This window comes from Panthera tigris, chromosome A1 (genome assembly GCF_018350195.1).
Source record: "Panthera tigris isolate Pti1 chromosome A1, P.tigris_Pti1_mat1.1, whole genome shotgun sequence".
NCBI classification, from domain to species: Eukaryota; Metazoa; Chordata; class Mammalia; order Carnivora; family Felidae; genus Panthera; species Panthera tigris.
The window spans coordinates 21,274,712-21,287,478 of NC_056660.1; the positions used below are offsets into that span (position 1 = coordinate 21,274,712).

General features: G+C 41.3%; 1 protein-coding gene across 3 annotated transcripts in view; it reads right to left on the reverse strand.

Moving 5' to 3' along the window:
* Positions 1-11,593, reverse strand: part of TRIM13 (tripartite motif containing 13) — a 40,225-nt gene extending 28,632 nt beyond the window's left edge. For all 3 annotated transcript variants that reach the window (XM_007097709.3, XM_042964748.1, XM_042964686.1), the window contains exon 1: positions 11,555-11,593. The gene's annotated coding sequence lies outside the window, so the exon portion shown is untranslated. The remainder of the gene's footprint in view (positions 1-11,554) is intronic.
* Positions 11,594-12,767: the final 1,174 nt, after the last annotated feature.

The window sequence follows — 12,767 nt, forward strand, 5'->3', positions numbered from 1 at the left end:
GCTCCCTGCAACCACTCCTGCCCATCTTCACAGGCACATCTCTGACCTGCTCATATTCCTCCCCTGCTGCGCACCCACTCAGTGTCCAAGTCCTGGGTGGGGCAGGGAACTCCAAGTTCCTACATGGCCTGCCCTCTCCCCAAACCACCCCCAGGACCTCTCTGACCTCTGCTTACTGCCATACCTTACTCTCTGTGCTCTAGACACGTCTGCCTCATTGCTGTTCCACAAACACGCCAAGCACACTCTTCCACAGGGCCTTTGCACTTACTGTTCCCTCTGTCTAGAATGTTCTTCCTCCAGAATCCACTTGGCTCACTCCTTTGTCACCTTCATGTTTCTGCTCTAGTGTCACTTTCTTGAGAAGACCTTCCTGGCCATCCCCTCAGCCATCCTGGTGGCCCCTCACTGCCACTCAGCACTCCCTAGTCTCCTTTTATTTTTTTTTTTAAGTTTTTTTTTTTATTAATCTCTACATTGTGGGGCACAAACTCATGACCCCGAGGTCAAGAGTCACATGCTCTACCGAATGGGTCACCCAGGCTCCCTCCTATTCTCTTTTTCTACTTCATTTTTCTCCATAGAACTTACTACTATCTGATAGCCTACATATTTTTTTAATTACTGTTTCCTCCCACTAGAATGTAAGCTCTATGAGTTAAAATTTAAAAAGACTACTCTTGCGGGGGCGGGGGGGGGTTGCGCCTTGGTGGCTCAGTTGGGTGAGCGTCCAACTCTTGATTTTGGCTCAGGTCGTATCTCACAGTTCATGAGTTCAAGCCCCACATCAGGCTCTGTGCCCTGACATTGTGGAGCCTGCTCGGGATCCTGCCTCTCCCTCTGTCTACCTCTCCCCCACTTGCTCTCTATCTCTCTCTCAAAATAAACTTCGAAAACCTTAAAAAAATAAAAAAATTAAAAGACCACTCTGGGGAGATACAGGCGTCCAGTTACAGAACGAATTCAGCATGGGGATGAAAGTTACGGCAGAGGGAATATAGTCAGCGACATTTTAATAGTGCTGCATGGTGACAGATGATGGTTACACCGTAGTGAGCACAACATCAAGTTTTGAGAAGTCAAATCAACTGTCTTGTGCACCTAAAACCAATGTAACACTGTGTCAACTATACTCAAATAAACACATTTTTAAAAAAGAAAAAGAAAAAGGCCACTCTGGCTGCTGTGTGTAGCGAAGACTGTACTGGGCTGGGGGCGGGGTGGCAGTTGAAGGGTAAGGCAAAATCCAAGCAAGATAGATAATGAGGCCCTGAGCTAAGGTGGAAAAAGGTTAGGGGCTCCTGGGTGGCTCGGTTGGCTAAGCGTCTGACTTTGGCTCAGGTCATAATCTCACAGTTCATGAGTTTGAGCCCCACATCGTGCTCTCTGCGGTCAGTGCAGAGCCTGCTTCAGATCCTCTGCCCCTCTCTCTTTCTCTGCCCCTTCCCTGCTCCTGCTCTCTCTCTCTCTCTCCCTCTCTCTTTCTCTCTCTCAAAAATAAATACACATTAAAAAATATATATGAAAAAAAAGGTCAGAGTTTTGGATATATTTTGGAATTATCACAGACAGACAGAACTTGTTATAAATTGGATGAGGGGTCTGAGAGAAAAGAGGAATTTGGTTTGGGGCCTCGGAGCTTTCTGAGATGGTTTCCCTAACTGTAAAATGGGGACAATTAGAATGTCCCCCTTGTGGAACTGTGGCAGAAAGGGATAGAAGACATCCAGTGTCACACAGCGTTGGGCACGTAGTAAACGCTCAGTAAACGTTGGCGCTTATTACTGCCCCAAAGATGACCGTGTTTCCCTGCTTCCTGGGTAAATAGGATTACAGAAATAGCCACCCCACAGAGACTGAGGAAACAAAACACTTTTTGTCGAGTGCACCCTCCCCTCCCGAGGGATAGGCTTTTACTTTATTTAACAGAATACTTAACATTAGTGTTGGAACAGTTTACTTGCACACAGATACATAAAAGGATTCCTCACATTTCAAAAGAATCCTAAATCGCCTTTAAGTAGTGTTTGTCCATTCGATACTTAGCAGAAAGAGTAACTAAACGCTGAAATTACAAACCTCTGCCGATTAAAAATCAATCCAAATGTAAGAAAAGTACATCTGAAATAATAATGATTTTTCAGGTATTTGCTGCATTTTAATACACTAGATGCTAAAATACCACACTGTCTGGTTCAATACCTGGCAACACTCTTTGTCAGTGTAACTCAGCTTTCTGCAAAGGCAACACCCAGCCCTTTTTGGCTGCCTTGGCCTGTCCTCATTTCCCCTGGAAAACTGTTTTAAACCTAGTACAGATAACATTCTGCCTGTCTTACAATTAGCAGCTTCTCTCAATGGGTCAGCTGGTTTCACAAGTGCTTCTGTGGGCTAGCCCTGTATCTTCTTTCAAAACCTCTCAAAGGCAGCCTCCAGGTTGCCTGTGAAAAGCTGCCTGTGGGGAATTTAGGGGCTGCTCTGGGACCTTCAGGGACTTTCCTGCTAGCATCTCTGTCCCACCAGATCTCCCTGATTATTATCTCCGTGATTATTATTCCCCCCACTCATTGGTAGACCAGCCATTCTTCTTCTTAGCTGCCAGGCACCCTGGGAGATTGGTGAGGAGTCCCAAAATCTGAGGCGCCTTTCCCTCCCTGCCCCGTAACTGAACTTCTCCTTAAATGCTTATACTACCTGGGAACCTGAAAAAACAACCTTAATTTTGAACTGGAGCTAAAAGAATTTGCCCAGTGGTTGGGTCTCTGCTCCATGACCTCCAGACTCAACTGGAAAAGACTCTTGCTTCTGAAAGTAGGGTCTTAGATGGAACAGCAGGCTCACCAGGAAACTTGTTAGAAATACAGAATCAGAGGTGGCATTCTGGGCCTGTTGAATCAGAATCTGAGTTTTAACACGACGCCCAGGTAATTCCCACACATCTTCAAGTTTGAGAAGCCAGAGAAGTGCTCTGGCCCCTCCCTTCCTGCTTGCTACGGAGAATTCTTGTGTTCTGTTTAAGGGACTTTAAGCCCAAGCCTAGTGTTCTGTTTAAGGGACTTTAAGCCCCAGCCTACTACATTGTGCTCACTTTCCTTCCTTCCTCCCTTCCTCCCTTCCTCCCTCCCTTCCTTCCTGCCTTCCTTCCTTCCTTCCTTCCTTTTCTCCCTCCCTTCATTCCTTTCTTCCTTTCTTTCTTTCTTGATCTCTATACCCAATGTGGGATTCAGGGTTGCATGCTCTATCAACTGAACCAGCCAGGCACCCCGTTTTCACTTTTCACTGAATCCGGAGCCCAGGACTTCCCATACCTACTCTGCCCTTCTCCCTCACAGTCTTTGTTTGTTTGTTTGTTTGTTTGTTTGTTTGTTTGTTTTTATGGACCCCTTTCCCTTCTACAGCCCTGTTCCCCCACTCAAGGCTCCGCTCCTGGGGCATTCCCTGGAAGGCAGATTTTTCTGCTGTGCTTCTCCCAAAGTAGAGCCTGTGATACCAATCCGAGGGTCCCCTCTTCTGCATCTCTTAGAGCTGCCTTAACCTGTCCAGTGACAGTCCCTTAAAGCTGGGCCACACTGCCCCCCGCCCTGGTCTTTGGATGGATGTGAGAGGTCTCACGCAGAGCAGGGGACTTGCCAAAGCTTACTCTGAAGTTGAGACCTCCCAGCCTTCCCCCACTGCATAGACATACTGTTCCTTTTCCCTGCCAGCTAGTCCTTACAGCCTCAACAGAGAAGCAGAACACAAGTAAAGGCTACCTTCAAGTGGAGACACCCAGGGAAGGAGGGGGATGTGGACCGACAACCAGCTTCAACCAGCTTCGGAAAAAGAGTCAGGACTCCTTGGAAACTAGCCAGCAGGAGGGGCAGGTACATTTAAAATGCTCCAAGCACTTGATTCTTTGAAGATTTGAGGATTTGAGTTTAGGGTTGTTTTTAAGCTTTCCAAATGAGAAAAAAAAAAAATTATCAGAAACCTTTTCTGGACGTTGGAAACTAGAGGTTCTCCTAAAATACTAACGAAAGGCTTCTTGGCTCTCAATCTAGTGGTCAGGTTATTTAACCACACATTCTTTCCCACACCTTTATCATTTATTATGCAACCGATTCCCATCCCAAAAGGTATATTAAAAGCCAACTTCCAATCTTTTAAAAAAGTGCCCTTGGAATGTTATCCTCATTATTAAAATAGTGTCTTTCCAAATTTTTATTCAGCAGACAATTATTACAGGACTTTTTATGTACCAAGCACTGTCCTAGGAGGTTTACAAAAATTAGCTCATTGGATCCTTAAAATAATCTAATAAAATATGTACGGTTATTAACTATGTTTATAGATGAGGAAATTAAGTCACAAAGAGGTTAAGTAACTTGCTTATGGTCACACAGTTAATAAGGACAGAACCAGAATTCATATCCAGAAAGTCTGGGTGGGTCACAGTCATATGCTGAATCACTAGACTCTGCTGCCTCTTTAAAGGCCTGGGTATGTGTGTGTGTGTTTATTTATATTTATATTTTAAATTTAATTTCAATTTTATTTATATGTAAATATAAAATATAGTTTATTTACTATACAATACATATATGACATATTTTTTACATTTACATATTATGTATTTTTATATGTATATTATATACATACATAAATCTATATGAGAGAGAGTGTGAAAGAGAGATAGAAGGATTCTAGTTGTAGTTTTTCCAAATGGCCACCTTTCCACGTGTTTTCAAAACATGCCTTAAACCCAGTTTTGAAAGAAGTATATACTTTTTCTATAGACATATCCTCTTGAGGAGTCTAGAGGACTGTTTCACAAACTTCAGCTTCCTCATCTGAGAAATGTGCTAGCTGGATTAAAGGAACTAGTTTGTCGAATGAGTGTAATGAGCCCTTCAACTTTAAAATTATTAAAATTTCCTGAAAAAATATCCAGGTAATTTTTCTTCTTTAAGTTTGATTCTACCAGAGAGGTCATGGCTTAGTACTCCTTAAGCTAATTCCGGCCTGTTCTTGTGCCCTTGGACTGAACATAACCCAGGCTTGTTCTGTACAATTGGTAACGTCTTAATGCGTATGTGCCAGGTTTAAGTTTAAATTTCTGTAATCTCAGCTCAGGCCTCGGGTTCACCCAAAAGGTAACGCTCCAGTAAACAAGCCCGGGCAAAGGAACGGCGTTCTAGCTACTGATGCAAGTCCGCCCTCTGCTGGCCTTATGGAGGTGATGCGGCCTCATGAAGGGACCTCTTCCCCTCCTGGGTACAGCCCAGCTTTAGCCTTTCCCCTCCTCCTGTAGCATTCCTACGAAGCAACATTTGTTTAGCACATATCCTGAGCTAGGCACAAGTGTGCTTAGGACTGGAGATCAAAGATAAATAAAACTGTCGCAGCCTTAAAGGATCTCACAGCCTATTGGGGCACACCCAAATCAGATCATTATAATTCAACTTGAGAGTTGTGTCACTAGAACTGTGCCTCCTGTACCATAAGTTTGCAACCACAAGTGGCATACAAGAGCCCAAGTCAAACACCACAGTACAATGCCCTTTTGTTAGGGAGGGAGGACTATGACTCATTCTAGCATTTTCTCTGTGCACAGAAACAGACGACCTGCATAGGAACAATCTGGCTAACCTATGTTCCCTTAGAGATCCAGGCTACCTGGGAGTTGTCCTGACCATCCCCCCTCCAAGATGGGTGTGAGAGGGGATGCAGAGAAAGGTCAGGATTTGAGAGAAGGAGAGAGAGAGAGAGAGAGAGAGAGAGAGAAAGAGGAAGTTAAGAATAGGGGCCAGGAGATACCTAAGTGGCTCAGTCGGTTAAGCACACGACTTCGACTCAGGTCATGATCTCACAGTTGGTGAGTTCGAGCCCCTGCATGGAGCTCTGTGCTGACAGCTCAGAGCGTGGAGCCTGCTTCAGCTTCTGTATCTTCCTCTCTCTCTGCTCCTTCCCTGCTGGTACTCTCTCTCAAAAATAAACATTAAAAAAAAAAATAGGGGCCAGGAGGATACCTATGCATTTCCACATTAAATGAGTCAGTGGCTTTAAAATATACAACCAAGATCTTTGACTTTTAGTAAGGAGATTCTAGCTTATCTTCCCAACTAGATTTTGCTGGATTTTGTTTTTTTGATAGAATTTCTCTGGTTATGTTTTTGAAACTAGGCCAGGAAACTTCCTGACTTTCTAAAATACAAAAATTACCTCTGCTCCTCTTCTCAAATGTATATCAGACTCTGGACATACCCAGCAACCCTGTGTGCCTTTTAGTTAACTTTGTCTCCTCTAGCAATGATTTCCTTTCCTTTCACTTTAAAAGAAAGTCCTGCTGTTAACAAATATGCTATACAAGCCAAGTGAGGGGAAGAACTTGGAGGAAGAGGAAGAACACATTTTCCTTAATTTCTTCTCAAAATACATGAGGGGACAAAATAGAAGAGAAATAAAGAGGATAAATATGTCACTCAATGCAGTAGTCACTCTGGACAAATTTCTTGAAACCAAGATCTAAAGGAACAGCCATCATAGCAACAAATAGTGGACATAATTACAAATGAAGACCTTGGATGAAATCTCTAAAACAGTTCTTACAAAGGTGTAGTTCACAAAAATCTATGCAGAAGGGAGAAAGAAAAGACAAAATTGGAACCTCATGAGAGTCGAGAAAAAAGCAAAAGGGAGAAGGGAGACAGGAGAAGGTTGGGGAAACAGAGAGGAATATGAAGTATGAGTAGCCACAGGGCAGGGGCTGCACCATGATGAACATCTTACATTTACAATTAAAATGTAAGAAATGCATGTCATTGAAAAAAGCAGGCTTTTTTTCTACTCTAGTGAGAGTAGAACTTAAATGTTCTCTCTCCCTCTCTCTCTCTCTCTCTCTCTCTCTCTCTCTCACACACACACACACACACACACACACACACACAGGCAAATACGTGACAAATGCAGGCAACACAGAAGTCCATAGAGTGGAAAGTGAAAGCCCCTTCCCCCCACGCCCACCCTCTCAAACAGGTGCCTCTAATGGAAGTGGGAGGGGTGCAGGGGGAGGTGCAGGTGGGAGGCAGTGAGCACCTAAGGCAAGTGGCCACACTCTGACCTGCTGAAGCCCAGCCCAGGATACTTGTGGTTAACCCAAGTGTTTTCAGCCAATGGCTTAACAGAAAATGCTTAGACAGGCTTCCTGCCCCTGAAAATCCTCACCTAATTCTCAGCAGATGTGAGCCCTATTACCAAACAACAACAACCCCCACCCCAATTTTATGCAATCAACAAAATCAAAACCTAAATTTTTATGCATGTCTGAAATGTTAAGAATGTACCTGTAAGGGGGCGCCTGGGTGGCTCAGTCAGCTACGCGTCCGGCTCTTGATTTCAGCTCAGGTCAATGATCTCGTGAAGTCGGCTTCAGGCTCTGCTTTGACAGCATGGAGCCTGCTTGGGATTCTCTCTCCCTCCCTCTCTCTCTGCCCCTGCCCTGCTCTCTCTCTCTCTTTCTCAAAATAAGTAAACTTTAAAAAATAATAAAATATTTTAAAAAAGAATGTACCTGTAGAAATTTTAAACACAGCACGTTAAGCTTTGTGAAGTAAACTGAGTGAAAGGGTGTAAAACAAATACACAAATGTCACTGTAATGACCAAGGTAGCTGGTAGGTAGTGGTAAAAGCTGACCAGAAGGTTCACCTGGTTATATCATATTTATTCTTCATTTATCTGCCCTAATTCAGGGGAGGTAGGATCGTAGGAGGCAGTGAGGATAAGGATGGGGTAGAGGGGACGGTCCACTAATGTGTTGTGCCTGGTGAAAATGCAAACGCGTTGAACTTCCACAGTTACATTAGAATTTCATACATCTTGTAGAAAGGTTCAGATAGTATTTTCTCATGTAGCTTTAACACAAAATAAAAACTCCCAAAGAATGGTTAGCATATAGTACTTTACCTGTTATACAAATAATAATAAATACTATTTATGTAACACATGATGAATAATATTTATGAGTAAATACAGACTCTCTTTCATATAATTATAAAAAAAAGTTCTAATCATTTTATTAATAATCCTTTATATCATAATTCTTTAATTAAAGTATCAATTTGGCCTTTAACCAGAATATCCCCTAGGTTCTAGGAAGGTTAGGACTAGTACAGTGCTCTTTGTATCTCCCATGTTGTGCCTTTGTAGAGTTGGTTGGTTGGCTGGTTTACACCCTACTTTGTTCCACGAGAGATTTAAGATTACTCAATGCCTTTCCATCAGAGGTGCCAGATTGTATTGAACTGTATGCTGCTAGGCTGTGTATATATGTTTATAAAGAATGTGTGCCAATTACAGCAGCCATAATATTAGATGAATATAATTGAATAATACTGAATACCAAAACTGATGTTAACAAAAACAAGTTACACACACACACACACACGCGCGCGCGCACTTTTTTTTTTTTCTCTGTAGCTTTTTTGAGCACTAACAGAAGAGAAATGCATAAAAGATAAAGTCAAGCTGGGGTAGGTTCAAGGCAGTGAGTTCTTTGGAGTCCCTATCAGATGAGTGGATTTCTATCGGTTTAGTTATCCAAACAAACACAACAGAATAGAGATGTGAAGATAACTCAAGATTCTATCATCTCAGCATATAGTCCTTGCAAACTGCTGTCTTCTGTCTCCTTTTGGTTCTAAAGGAAAAAAGATACAAATCCCTGTTCTCTCTAGGGAGCTAATCCTCTGTTAAAATAGGCAAACCACGCAGCCCTTTATGTTTATTTGCAGTGTAGAATTATATAGCAGGGTAGAGGTACCAAATGCATTCAATAAATAAAATGCACTTTATTTAAAATAGAGAAGGATTTCCTGGGGGAACAAAAGCAGGAATGTTACAGTAATTTTGTGAATCATCCAGGCATAATTACCAACCAACAAAAATAAGATATTCCATAATGCTCTCAGTCTTTATTAAATTCTGGTTTCTAGGGCATTGTTCTGCTGTTCGCTTTTGTTCAAACAAAGTCTTTACAACCAATACCCCTTATCTGTCAATATATGTACAGGGTGGAAATCTTTATAATCATGGAAGTTTTTGTGCATAAAAGTTGTCTAGGTCCCAGCTCTGAGTATGCAGTGAGCACAGGCCACAGGAGCATCACTAGGCCCAGGGACCCTGGGTTGACTGGGTCTTACTGGAGGGATCCTGAAATAACACAGCTAAAAGTGGAAAAACAGAAGCTAAAGTCTCAGCCTGTAAAATGGGCCTTGCATGACATCAGAGGGCAAGTAAAGTCAACAATGGGAGAACAGTGGTGGTTAAGACTCAGAAGCTAAGAAAGTCTTTAGGAGCCATGAGTCAACTAGAACCATTCAAAACTAAGGCCAAAATATTCCCCATCCCCCTTTCTCAGTCATTATATTACCAACTTAATTTACACTAAGAAATTAATAGTCATATGAGATGATGATGATGATGATGTTGGCATGAGTGGGGTTTTTTCTCCTTGAATTCTAGACATACGATGTAACAACTCTTAATTATAAGCTACTTTACTGGTTTGCTTGAGTAACCACTGTCACAGGGATCAGAAATACTCAAACAGCGCATTCTCTCTGCAGATCAACAGGGGAATCAGAAGATAGCCCGGTGAACGAGGAGTCAGCCAAAGGGAGTCCAAAGAATAAAGTCACAGTGACATAAGGCTTTGATAGCTTAGGCAACCATCTGACTCTTGGGGCACCTTACTCCCCAAAGCATCTACATTAGGACCAGAATGTCCACTGGGAATAGAAATGCTAGTTGGCAGTCCTACGGGATCCAAAACTGTGAGAAAGGGAGAAGTTCAGTTTCTACAGGCTAGGGAATATAAAGGATTTTGAAGTTTATTTTTTGTAAATTGGAGAATTTTTTTTAAATATAAAACATTTTTCATAGGCCCCCTAAATCCTCCTAGGACCTTGGTATGGAGTCTGTAGTATCCCATGATAATGGTCCCGACAGTTGTAGCCTCAGCCAGATATGCAGGAACCAGCATTCCTGACAGAATTGAGGGAGTACAGGTACTAGTTACTGGGACTAAGCCATGAATGGAATGCCCCATAAGAACAGAGCCAAAACTGTATTCCCCAATACCTGGTTCATAGTAGGCAAAAATAAGTATTTGAAAATGAATGAACAAATGAACAGGTAAACCAGAAAGCCAAAGTAGAGGAATGATAAGGTAAGTAGTTTTAAGTAGTAAAAACCGCAAGAGATCAGAATCCAGGAAATTAGATGAAGTCTAAAAGACTACAGCACCTGGTAATCAGAATACAGATCTAATCATAGTCATGGCCTCTGCATTTCCTGCTGAATTCGGGTGGCATTAAGTTTCTTGATATTTTTTACAACATTTTATTATGCAAATGTGTAAACATATAGCAAAATTGAGACAATTTTATAATGAATACTGTACATTTACCATCTGGATTCTACCCCTAATATTTTATTTTACTTAATCACACATCTATTTATTTCTCTATCCAGTTGTCTATTCATCTTATTTTTTATGCATTCCCAGGTAAATTGCCGACATCACTGTATGTGCCCCTAAATAATTCAACACACATATCATTAACTAGAGTTAAAGATTTGTTGATGGTTTTTTTTTTAATTTGAAGTGAAATTTATATGCAATTAAATGCAAAATCTTACTTGTAAGTCCCCAAGTTTTAACAAATGCCTACACCTGTGTATCCCAAATCCCTACTAAGATATAGAACACTACTATCACCTCAGAAATTAGTCATAATTTTTTACGAGTGATGATTTTCTTGGGAGAATGAGGGTAGAAGTGTTGAAACTTCAGTGTGGTCTGATTGCAGCTTAAAACAGCAGGGAAGAACTTTCAGGTAGTCCTATGTTGGGGAGTAAGTAGAACCCCATGAGCATCATCTTAAGAAATGATCTCAGGGCACGTGGGTGGCTCACTTGGTTAGACAACTGATTCTTGATTTTGGCTCAGGTCATGATCTCACAGCTGGTGGGATGCTCTGCATTGGCAGCGAGGAGCCTGCTTAGGATTCTCTCTTCCTCTCTCTCTGCCCCTCCCCTGCTTGTGCACACACAGAGAGCTCTCTCTCTCTCCCTCTCTCTCTTTCTTTCTTTCTCTCTTTCTCAAAATAAATAAGCTTTTAAAAATGATCTCAAGGGATTCATAAGAATGATTGATTACTAGCTATTGTTGAACTTCAGTCTCAAGTTAAAGAAAATACAAGTACAGCCAGGTTGTAGCAAACTTCTTTCTTCTATAACGTACTCTACACTGACAAACACACAGAAGGAAAGGCGCTCGCTTGAATCCCACTTGTACCTCTGACAGGTCTGGAACTCAGTTGGCCTGACTCACTGCCAGAGTCCAGACTCTTCTGCATGGCTTTCTGCACTGTTTCTAGTACCCAGACAAATTAAATTCCTAAAGCCAATAAGCCAATAAGTCTTATTTCCTCTCAGAATTGGGTGCTGAAAACCACTCAAAAAGCTTTCTTAGTATAAATCTTAAGGTAATAAAACACAATCATTCATATTACCAGATTTGATCTTCATTTAACTGGTATTTTGCTGTGCAACATTTCGGATGTGGCTTCTGGCATCAGAATATGGAACCTGAGTCACATTTGTGTCATACATGGGCATTATGATGTCATCAAAAGAAAACACCCTTTAAAAACTTTTATTATGGAAATACTCAATTGTACACAAAAGTAGAGAATATAATAATGAATCTCCATGGACTTATCACCCAGCCCAACAACTATGTTCTTACTAACATGCATTCAAGATTTGCCCATGTTGTGGCATGAATCAATACAGGGCATGTTGTTCCCCTGTATGGCTTACCACAGTTTGTTTATTCCTTTACACCTTGATTACTTGTTCGGAGGCAGCTGTGAATAAATACTTACTACCCATTTTTGTGTGAACAAAAGTTTTCGTTTTAATTGGGTAAATACTTAGGAATAGGATTGCTGCTGGACCACGTGATAAAAGTATATTTAACTTTGTAAGCAATGGCAAAATTTTTTTCTTAAGTGGCTGTACTATTTTGCATTTCCGGCAGCAATGAATGAGAGTTCCTGTTGCTCCTCGTCATGGCCAACATTTTGTATTCATCTCCTTATTTTAGCCATTCTAATAGAAGTGTAGTAGTGATGCATTGTAGTTTTAAGTTATGTAACCCTAATGGACTAACGATGTTGAACGCCCTTCCATATATTCATCTGCCATCCATATATCTTCTTAGAGAAGTTTCTTTTCAGATATTTTGCCCATTTTTTAATTGGGTTGTTTTATTACTGTTGAGGTTAAAGAGTTCTTTATACATTCTAAATAGAACTACCATATGACCCAGTCATTCCACTACTGGGTACCCAAAGAATACAAAAACACTAATTTGAAAAGATACATGCACCCCTATGTTTATAGCAGCATTATTTACAATCGCCAAACTATGGAAGGAGCCCAACTGTCCATCAATAGATGACTGGATAAAGAAGATGTGGCATATGTATACAATTATTCAGCCATAGAAAATAATGAAATCTTGCCATTGGCAATGACATGGATGGAGCTAGAGAGTATAATGCTAAGTGAAATAAATCAGTGAGACAAATACCACGATTTCACTCTTATGTGAAATTTAAAAAACAAAACAAACAAGCAATAAAGAGACAAACCAAAAAACTGACTCTTAACTAGAGAGAGCAAACTGATTGCCAGAGGGGAGGTGGGTGGAAGGATAGG